This window comes from Marmota monax, unplaced genomic scaffold (assembly GCF_021218885.2).
Source record: "Marmota monax isolate L192 unplaced genomic scaffold, Marmota_monax_Labrador192_F-V1.1 WCK01_AAM20220418_F8-fsc00137, whole genome shotgun sequence".
NCBI classification, from domain to species: domain Eukaryota; kingdom Metazoa; phylum Chordata; class Mammalia; order Rodentia; family Sciuridae; genus Marmota; species Marmota monax.
In genome coordinates this window covers 4,897,746-4,909,741 of record NW_026692854.1, presented here as the reverse complement: position 1 = coordinate 4,909,741, position 11,996 = coordinate 4,897,746, and positions in this window count along the sequence as shown.

The window sequence follows — 11,996 nt, the reverse complement described above, 5'->3', positions numbered from 1 at the left end:
TCAGGACCCAGATGAAGCAAAAAGTGGAAGGGGAAGCTGGCATGTAGGTACATGTGTGACTCTTCCTAAGTAGGTCCATGTTTTGCTGCTGCCATCACCTGCAGATATCAGACTCTAGTTTCTACAGCCTTTGAGCACAGACTCTCCAGTGACTCTCTCCTTCAGTCTCAGACTGGAGCCACATCATTTGTCCCTCTTCTCTGGTTGCCCACTTCCTGGAATAAGAAACTACTGGTTTCTCCAGCTCTCCAGCCTGCATATAGCTATCATGGAATTGAATGATCCTTCTGGTCATGTAAGCCAATCTAATAAATCCTTCTTATAATTACATGTACATTCCACTGGTTCTGTTCCTCTAGAGAACTTTGGCTCCAACAGTTGGTGATGTTCTCATTTTTGTTCCCTCTTCTATCACAGTGGGTATTCTGGGCAAAGCTGGTATATAATCTACAGGGTCTAGTGCAAAATAAAGATCCAGGCCCCTTTTTCAAAAAGGTACTATAATCTATAGGGGCTTGGGGTTTTTTTGTTTGTTTGTTTATTTGTTTGTTTTTCCTTTTTCCATAGTACTTCAATTTGTCATGGTGATTTTTATTTGCTATCTAATGTCATTCTAACTAAAGAAAAATTGAAAGTTGACACTATTAGCATGGATTTTTGCCATTGTTACTTTTTTCATACCAAGCCAGTTTTAAATGCAAATATAAAAATTTGTATTGGAATCAGCAAAATTGCACAATTTGCATTTCATAGCTTATATATATGCATGTGTTCTTTGTTCTTACCAGAACAGTGGAAAAGTTGTACAAAACTAACTCAATTATTGTTTTACTTACAGATGCATGTACATTCTTCAAAGAGTCTCTACCTTCTATTTATTGATAAGTCAGAAGGACTGGGAGGAAAAAAAATTACCCTATCTTTTTTCTCTTCTTCTGTATCATCATTTTCATAAGTGGTTGATTTATGGAGGAAAGTAACACAAAGAAGAAAGAAAGATGATACGTTTATTTAGTGTCTACAGTTGTGAGACTCACTGCCTCCTCTTCACATTTGGAACAAGTTTTGTTTCCCAACAGGAAGAATGATCTCTCAGACATTTCAACTCACTGTAGCTGACTCAAATCTGTGCAGAAGGAAGAACAGACAAAAGATCCAAGGAACAGACTGAAGAGATTTCAGAAAAACAGCCCAAAATTGAAACAACCTAAATGCTTCTCAACAGAAGAGACAAATTGTTGTACTTTTATGTAATGGAATATTACTGATAAAGAGGAACAAACTTTTGATACAGACATCAATAGGGTAAATCTCAAGAATAATATGTTGAACAAAGGAGGCCAAAGACAAAAGCAGATATCAAGTGAGTCATATTTTATGAGGTTCTAGATAAAAAATGTCAGACTCAATATATAAAGCAAAATATCCGAATATTGGTTCCTTTGGAGGGGCTGAGGCATGACCAGAAAATGACCTAAGCAACCTTCTGAGGTGCTGGATGTGCTTTTACCTGACAAGGCTGTGGACTCCATGTGCATATGCTTTTATCAAAACTTCTCAGATAGCGCACTTAGGATCTCTAAATTTCACTCTGTATAAATAATAACTTGAAGTTACTTAATATTTCTCTTTCCAAAAAATGGCTCTTGTTGTGTCTTTTTAAAGTAAATTTTAAAATCAGATTGTCAAATGTCACAAGGATTATATGAGATTGGGACTGGGAAAGCACTCAATTAGTGGATCTATTTAGGAGAAAAGACATCCTTACTAAATTATGTCACCCCTGGGATTATTTTTCTTGCCCTTATGGTTTTTCTTACATTAATTTCATTAAAGTTATCTCTGTGGGGAACTTCCACATTGTTGTTAGGTTTACATCTATCTTATTTAGAGATTGGCTTATTTGCACGTGTGAATTGAGTTCCTTTATTTAATTTTTTACAATTATTGTTCAAAAAAGAAAATAATAGTTTTCTTGATGTGGCCGCCTCATTGAATTAGATTATCAATTCTAATAGTTTTAAGCTCATTCTGTAGATTTTCTTCAGTTCTAATATCTGCCAACAATGATAATCTTTTCCTAATATTACATGTTACTGTTATTTATTTTTATATTATACAAATAGACTGATTACACTATTTGTACATAGTTAAGCAGCAATGTTACAAGATGCCATCCCTGTCTTGTTTAGGAGAGTAACTTTATTATTTCACTATTGGGATATTTGCTCTGAGTATTTAACACAAGAACATATATTAAGTTAGGAAATTTTTTTTGTAATTTTTATAAAGACTATCTTTGGTTTTAATATTAGTTTGATGAACTAATAAATTTTAATAAACTATAACTATCAGAATGCTCACATTTATTATCTTCCTTAATGTACTAACATGATCATCTACAGTGATGAATACTCTATTGACACATTTTTTAATTATAGAAATAATCTCTACTTTTTGACAATATATTATTCTTTCAAAATGTGGTAGCTTCCTTTTGTTAATATTTTACTTAGAAATTTTCCATTGATTTTTATAGTTTTGAATCCTGTTTGATTTCCATTGTTCCTCTCAAATGTATTTGGCTTTGATATCAAGGCTATCAATTGACTATGGGAAACTGCCAATTCCTCTTTTTGAAAGAGCTGAAATATTGGAAAAAGAAATGGCACAACATGCTCATAGAATTATCTGGGCATCATACCTTTGTTAGCAGTTAGCCTCTGTTTAATTTCCCTGGTGATTATAAGCCTCTACTTAAAAAAATTTTTTTTAAACTCCTTTTCATCTTATAGTAGTAAATCTTTCATTTCATCTAGATTTTCAAATCTATTTGAATGTAGTTGAAAGAGTATGATTATATGCTTTTCTCATCTGTAATCTTATTGCTGTTGTTTTCCACTATTTTCCAGAAAGTTTTGCCAATGTTTAGTCTAATTTGTCTTTCAGAAAAACTATTTGGCTTTATTTTTTTCTTGATAAATCCGCTTTTACCTATATTACATGTTTCTTTCTACTTTTTTGTTTTGTTTTTACTTTTCTTATTTATTGAACTGAAAATATAGGTAATAAATTATCAACCTGTTTTAATCTAGGAAATGCACTATAAGATTTTAAATTTCCCCTTGAGCATTCCTTTGGCTACATTTCATGGATTTTAATAAGGGCCATTCTTTTTTATATAATTGATATTTCATTTCTCCATCTCAAGAGGTTCTTAGAAGATTATTTTTAAGTTCTCAAGTGATTAGATAAAGGAGTCTTGTTTCATTATTACCATATATTTACGTTAGTAGATATTAGTACATTTCATATTTACTAATATTTCATGGTGGTCACAAAACATGAATTTTATGATTTGTAACCACAAGATTTATATTGTCTTTGTGGCATAGTATTTGTGAAGGGTTTTTATGACTGTCTCATGTTTGAAAGGATTTACATGAACCATTCCTGAGAAATATACTTCCATATATAATTCAATCATTATTGAATTATTCAAATTCTCTATGTTTTGCATAATTTTATTTTTCATTTTCTGGATCTATAAGATATGTACTAAAATATCCCACAATAAACTTTAATTTGATAAATCCTCCATAAATTTCAAGCATTTTTCCTTTTTCTATTTCAAAGCTATGTTATAAAGATATTAAATGTGTATCAGCTATTCGTACATTCTTGGTAGATTTTTAATTTATCAATATAAAATATGATTTTCATTTGAATTTTTCTGGCGTTTGACTTTTGATCTACTTTCATCATTTTATTTTTGTCTGATACATCTTCATTCATTCCTTTCAAATATTCTGCTACATATTTTAGAGATACCTTTTATTAATATCACATATTTGGGGGATTTTTAGGTTTTTTCAGTTTTTTAGGTTTTTTTGCCTTTTCACATTTATCATGTGAACTCTTTGATTCCCTATATTTTATTCTTCAGAAATGTGTTTCTTTTCCACTTCATATTCTCACTGGAAATGGATTTTTCAATGTTGTTCCATGATTTTTTTTTCAGCATACAAACAAAATTTATTTGAAATCCCTTTGATTTTTTTCTATACAATGGTTCGGATTAGCCTTTAAAGCTACTGAATGAAACAAACTCTGTATAGAAAATATGGGCATATGCATATATCCAAAGCCATCACTACTAATAAATCAAATTTATACAATAAAATCTGGTAGTACCAAGGATTCACACAATTATACTCTAAGATTAGAGAGTTCTTTTTTTATCTAATACATGGAATCTCCCCTCAAACTCTGTGATCAGGCAATATGAATGACTTTCAGCTTTTGATTTTTTTCTTAATCTATGCTTTCTTTGTATTGATTTATTTTTTTAAATACATGACAGCAGAATGTATTATAATTATTATTACACATATAGAGCACAATTTTCATGTCTTTGTATACAGTATGTTCATGATAATTCATCTCTTTATACATGTACTTGGGTTTTTTTTTGCATTACAATTCTTATAACATATATATACCATATTTTTTATCTCTGTTTGTATATAAGTAGGTTGACACCCAATTCATGTCTTCATACATGTACTTTGGATAATGATGTCCATCACATCCCACCATCCTTGCTAATTCCCTACCTCCTCCCTTTCCTTCCCTCTCTTCTTCCTTATCTAGAATTCATCTATTCGTCCCATTTTTCCCCTCTCTACCCCATTATGAGTCAGCCTATTTATATGAGAGAAAACATTCAGCATTTGTTTTTTGGGATTGGCTAAGTTCATTTAGCATTTCTCCAACACCATCCATTTACCTGCAAATGCCATGGTTTTATTCTCTTTTATTGCTGAGTAATATTCCATTATGTATATATGCCACATTTTTTTATCCATTTATCCACTGAAGGGCATCTAGGTTGGCTCCACAAGTTTAGCTATTGTGAATTGTGCTGCTATAAACATTGATGTGGCTGTGTCCTTGTAGTATGGTGTTTTTAAGTCTTTGAGTATAGGCCGAGGACATGGATAGCTGGTCAAATGGTGGTTCCATTCCCAGATTTCCAAGGAATCTCCATAATGCTTTCCATATTGGCTGCACCAATTTGCAGTCCCACCAGCAATGTATGAGTCAACCTTTTTCCCCACATCCTCACCAACACTTACTGTTGTCTGTCTTCATAATAGCTGTCATTCTGACTGGAGTGAGATGATATCTTAGAGTAGTTTTGATTTGCATTTCTCTGATTGCTACAGATGATGAGCATTTTTTTAAATATTTGTTGATTGATTGTATATCCTCTTCTGAGAAGTGTCTGTTCAGGTCCTTGGCCCATTTGTTGATTGGGTTATTTGTTTTTTAGGTGCTTAGCTTTTTGTGTTCTTTATATACCCTAGAGATTAGTGCTCTATCCAATGTGTGAGGGGTAAAGATTTGCTTCCAGGATGTAGGCTCTCTGTTCATCTCATAGATTGTTTCTTTTGCTGAGAAAAACTTTTTAGTTTGATTCCATCCATTTATTGATTCTTGGTTTTAATTCTTGCACTATAGGAGTCCTATTAAGGAAGTTGGGGCCTAATCCCACATGATGAAGATTAGGGCCTACTTTTTCTTCTATTAGATGCAGAGTCTCTGGTTTAATTCCTAGGTCCTTGGTCCATTTTGAGTTAAATTTTGTGCATGGTGAGAGATATGGGTTTAATTTCATTTTGTTGCATATGGATTTCCAGTTTTCCCAGCACCATTTGTTGAAAATGCTATCTATTCTCCAGTGCATGTTTTTGGCACCTTTGTCTAATATAAGATATTTGTAATTTTGTGGGTTAGTTTCTGTGTCCTCTATTCTGTTCCATTGGTCTACCAGTCTGTTTTGGTGCCAATACCATGCTGTTTTTTGTTACTATTACTCTGTAGTATAGTTTAAGGTCTGGTATAATGATGCCACCTGCTTTACTCTTCTTGCTAAAGATTGCTTTTGCTATTCTGGGTCTATTATTTTTCTAGATAAATTTCATGATTGCTTTTTCTACTTCTATGAGGAATGCCACTTGGATTTTGATCAGAGTTGCATTAATCTGTATAGTGCTTTTGGTAGTATGGTCATTTTGATAATATTAATTCTGCCTATCCAAGAGCAAGGTAGATCTTTCCTTCTTCTAAGGTCTTTTTTGATTTCTCTCTTTAGGGTTTTGTAGTTTTCATTGTATAGATCTTTTACTTCTTTCATTCAGTTGATTTCCAAGTATTTTTTTGAGGTTATATAAATGGGGTAATTTTCCTCATTTCCTTCTCAGAGACTTTGTCACTGATACACAGAAATGCCTTTGATTTATAGGTGTTGATTTTATAACCTGCTACTTTGATGAATTCATTTACTAGTTCTAGAAGTTTTCTGGTGGAGTTTTTTGGGTCTTCTAGGTATAAAATAATATTGTCAGCAAATAGAGCTAATTTAAGTTCTTGTTTTCTTATACATATCCCTTTGATTTCTTTGATCTGTCTAATTGCTCTGGCCAGTGTTTCAAGAACTATGTTGAATAGAAGTGGTGAAAGAGGGCATCTCTGTCTTGTTCCAGTTTTTAGAGGGAATGCCTTCAATTTTACTCCGTTTAGAATGATGTTGGCCTGAGGCTTATCATAGATAGCCTTTACGATGTTGCTGTTATCCCTAGTTTTTCTAATGGTTTGAACATAAAGGGGTACTGTATTTTGTCAAATGCTTTTTCTGCATCTATTGAGATGATTATATGATTCTTATTTTTAAGTCTATTGATGTGATAAATTACATTTATTGATTTCTGTATGTTAAATCAACCTTGCATCGCTGGGATGAATCCCTCTTGATCATGGTGTACAATTTTTTTTGATATGTTTTGTATATGATTTGCCAGAATTTTATTGAGAATTTTTACATCTATGTTCATTAGAGATATTGGTCTGAAGTTTTCTTTCTTTGTTGTGTCTTTGCCTAGTTTTGGGATCAGGGTAATATTGGCCTCATAGAATGAGTTTGGAATTACTGCTTATTTTTCTATTTCCTGAAATAAATTGAAGAATATTGGTATTAGTTCTTTTTTAAAGGTCTTGTAGAACTCGGCTGTGTATCCATACAGTCCTGGACTTTTCTTTTTTTTTTTTTTAATTTTTTATTGTGGGTTGTTCAAAACATTACAAATTTCTTGACATATCATATTCCACACTTTGATTCAAGTGGGTTATGAACTCCCACCTTCACCCCATACACAGATTGCAGAATCACATCAGTTACACATCCATTGATTTACAAATTGCCATACTAGTGTCTGTTGTGCTCTGCTGCCTTTCCCATCCTCCACCCTCCCCCCTCTCCACCTCTCCCCTCCCCTCCCCTCCTCTCTCTCTACCTCCTCCACTGTATAACCCTGAGGGTCTCCTTCCATTTCCATGCATTTTCCCTTCTCTCTCCCTTTCCCTCCCACCTCTCATCCCTGTTTAATGTTAATCTTCTTCTCATGCTCTTCGACCCTACTCTGTTCTTAGTTACTCTCCTTATATCAAAGAAGACATTTGGCATTTGTTTTTTAGGGATTGGCTAGCTTCACTTAGCATAATCTGCTCTAATGCCATCCATTTCCCTGTAAATTCTATGATTTTGTCATTTTTTAATGCAGAGTAATACTCCATTGTGTATAAATGCCACATTTTTTTTATCCATTCGTCTATTGAAGGGCATCTAGGTTGGTTCCACAGTCTTGCTATTGTGAATTGTGCTGCTATGAACATCGATGTAGCAGTGTCCCTGTAGCATGCTCTTTTTAGGTCTTTAGGGAATAGACCAAGAAGGGGAATAGCTGGGTCAAATGGTGGCTCCATTCCCAGCTTTCCAAGAAATCTCCATACTGCTTTCCAAATTGGCTGCACCAATCTGCAGTCCCACCAGCAATGTACAAGTGTACCCTTTTCCCCACATCCTCGCCAGCACTTGTTGTTGTTTGACTTCCTAATGGCTGCCAATCTTACTGGAGTGAGATGGTATCTTAGGGTGGTTTTGATTTGCATTTCTCTGACAGCTAGAGATGTTGAGCATTTTTTCATGTACTTGTTGATTGACTGTATGTCCTCCTCTGAGAAGTGTCTGTTCAGGTCCTTGGCCCATTTGTTGATTGGGTTGTTTGTTCTCTTATTGTCTAATTTTTTGAGTTCTTTGTATACTCTGGATATTAGGGCTCTATCTGAAGTGTGAGGAGTAAAGATTTGTTCCCAGGGTGTAGGCTCCCTATTTACCTCTCTTATTGTTTCTTTTGCTGAGAAAAAACTTTTTAGTTTGAGTAAGTCCCATTTGTTGATTCTAGTTATTAACTTTTGTGCTATGGGTGTCCTATTGAGGAATTTGGAGCCCGACCCCACCAACTGTAGATCGTAGCCAACTTTTTCTTCTATCAGACGGCGCATCTCTGATTTGATATCAAGCTCCTTGATCCATTTTGAATTCACTTTTGTGCATGGCGAGAGAAAGGGATTCAGTTTCATTTTGTTGCATATGGATTTCCAGTTTTCCCAGCACCATTTGTTGAAGATGCTATCCTTCCTCCATTGCATGCTTTTAGCCCCTTTATCAAATATAAGATAGTTGTAGTTTTGTGGATTGGTTTCTGTGTCCTCTATTCTATACCATTGGTCCACCCGCCTGTTTTGGTACCAGTACCATGCTGTTTTTGTTACTATTGCTCTGTAGTATAGTTTGAAGTCTGGTATCGCTATACTGCCTGATTCACACTTCTTGCTTAGCATTGTTTTTGCTATTCTGGATCTTTTATTTTTCCATATGAATTTCATGATTGCTTTCTCTATTTCTACAAGAAATGCCGTTGGGATTTTGATTGGCATTGCATTAAACCTATAGAGAACTTTTGGTAATATCGCCATTTTGATGATGTTAGTTCTGCCTATCCATGAACAGGGTATATTTTTCCATCTTCTAAGATCTTCTTCTATTTCTCTCTTTAGGGTTCTGTAGTTTTCATTGTATAAGTCTTTCACCTCTTTTGTTAGGTTGATTCCCAAGTATTTTATTTTTTTTGAAGATATTGTGAATGGAGTGGTTGTCCTCATTTCCATTTCAGAGGATTTGTCGCTGATATACAGGAATGCCTTTGATTTATGCGTGTTGATTTTATATCCTGCCACTTTGCTGAATTCATTTATTAGCTCTAATAGTTTCTTTGTAGAGCCTTTTGGGTCTGCTAGGTATAGAATCATATCATCTGCAAATAGTGATAATTTAAGTTCTTCTTTTCCTATTTTGATGCCTTTAATTTCTTTCGTCTGTCTAATTGCTCTGGCCAGTGTTCCGAGAACTCTGTTGAAGAGAAGTGGAGAGAGAGGGCATCCCTGTCTTGTTCCAGATTTTAGAGGGAATGCCTTCAGTTTTTCTCCATTCAGAATGATGCTAGCCTGAGGCTTAGCATAGATTGCTTTTACAATATTGAGGTATGTTCCTGTTATCCCTAGTTTTTCTAGAGTTTTGAACATAAAGGGATGCTGTACTTTGTCGAATGCTTTTTCCGCATCTATCGAGATGATCATATGGTTCTTATTTTTAAGTCTATTGATGTGGTGAATAACATTTATTGATTTCCGTATATTGAACCAGCCTTGCATCCCAGGGATGAATCCTACTTGATCATGGTGTACAATTTTTTTGATATGTTTTTGTATCCGATTCGCCAGAATTTTATTGACGATTTTTCCATCTAGGTTCATTAGAGATATTGGTCTGTAGTTTTCTTTCTATGAAGTGTCTTTGTCTGGTTTAGGTATCAGGGTGATGTTGGCCTCATAGAATGAATTTGGAAGTTCTCCCTCTTTTTCTATTTCCTGAAGTAGCTTGAAAAGTATTGGTATTAATTCTTCTTTAAAGGTTTTGTAAAATTCTGCTGTATACCCATCCGGACCTGGGCTTTTCTTAGTTGGTAGTCTTTTGATGGTTTCTTCTATTTCCTCAATTGATATTGGTCTGTTTAGGTTGTCTATATCCTCCTGACTCAATCTGGGCAGATCATATGACTTAAGAAATTTATCTATGCCTTCACTATCTTCTAATTTATTGGAGTATAAGGATTCAAAATAATTTTTGATTATCTTCTGTATTTCTGAAGTGTCTGTTGTGATATTGCCTTTTTCATCCCGTATGCTAGTAATTTGAGTTCTCTCTCTTCTTCTCTTCACTAGCATCGCTAAGGGTCTGTCGATTTTGTTTATTTTTTCAAAGAACCAACTTTTAGTTTTGTCAATTTTTTCAATTGTTTCTTTTGTTTCGATTTCATTAATTTCAGCTCTGATTTTAATTATTTCTTGCCTTCTTCTTCTTTTGCTGTTGTTTTGCTCTTCTTTTTCAAGGATTTTGAGATGAAGTATGAGATCATTTATTTGTTGGTTTTTTCTTTTTTTAAGGAATGAACTCCAAGCAATGAATTTTCCTCTTAGAACTGCTTTCAATGTGTCCCATAGATTCCGATATGTTGTGTCTGTGTTTTCATTTATCTCTAAGAATTTTTTAATTTCCTTCTTGATGTCTTCTATAACCCATTGATCATTCAGTAACCTATTGTTCATTCTCCAAGTGATGTATGCTTTTTCCTTCCTTCTTTTATCGTTGATTTTCAGTTTCATTCCATTATGATCAGATAAGATGCATGGTATTATCTCTACTCCTTTATATTGTCTAAGAGTTGCCCTGTGACATAATATATGATCTATTTTTGAGAAGGATCCATGTGCTGCTGAGAAAAAAGTGTAACTGCTTGATGTTGGGTGGTATACTCTATATATGTCAATTAGGTCTAGGTTATTAATAGTGTTATTGAGTTCTATAGTTTCCTTATTCAACTTTTGTTTGGAAGATCTGTCCAGTGGCGAGAGAGGTGTGTTGAAGTCTCCCATGATAATGGTATGGTGGTCTATTAGACTCTTGAACTTGAGAAGAGTTTGTTTGACGAACATAGCTGCACCATTGTTTGGGGCATAAATATTTATGATTGTTATGTCTTGTTGGTGTATGGTTCCCTTAAGCAGTATGTAGTGTCCCTCTTTATCTCTTTTGATTAACTTTGGCTTGAAATCTATTTTATTTGATATGAGTATGGACACGCCTGCTTGTTTCCGAAGTCCATATGAGTGATATGATTTTTCCCAACCTTTCACCTTCAGCCTATGTATGTCTTTTCCTATCAAATGCGTCTCCTGTAGGCAGCATATTGTTGGGTCTTGTTTTGTGATCCATTCTACTAGCCTGTGTCTCTTAATTGGTGAGTTTAAGCCATTAACATTTAGGGTTATTATTGAGATATGGGTTGTTCTTCCAGCCATATTTGTTTATTTCTGTTACTAAACATGGTTTGTTTTCCTCTTTGATTATTCCCCCCCCCTTTACTGTCCTACCTCCCACTGTTGGTTTTCATTGTTATTTTCCATTTCCTCTTCCTGTAATGCTTTGGCGAGGATGTTTTGAAGAGATGGTTTTCTAGCTGCGAATTCTTTAAACTTTTGTTTATCGTGGAAGGTTTTAATTTCATCCTCCATCCTGAAGCTTAATTTTGCTGGATACACAATTCTTGGTTGGAACCCATTTTCTTTCAGTGTTTGAAATATGTTATTCCAGGATCTTCTAGCTTTCAGAGTCTGTGTTGAAAGATCAGCTGTTATCCTGATTGGCTTACCCCTAAATGTAATCTGCTTCCTTTCTCTTGTAGCTTTTAAAATTCTCTCCTTATTCTGTATGTTGGGCATCTTCATTATAATGTGTCTAGGTGTGGATCTCTTATGATTTTGCACATTCGGCGTCCTGTAGGCTTCTAGGATTTGGGATTCTGTCTCATTCTTCAAGTCTGGGAAGTTTTCTTGTATTATTTCATTGAATAGACTGCTCATTCCTTTGGTTTGGAGCTCTGTACCTTCCTGTATCCCAATGACTCTTAAGTTTGGTCTCTTAATGTTATCCCATATTTCTTGGATGTTCTGCTCATGGTTTCTTAACAGTCTTGCTG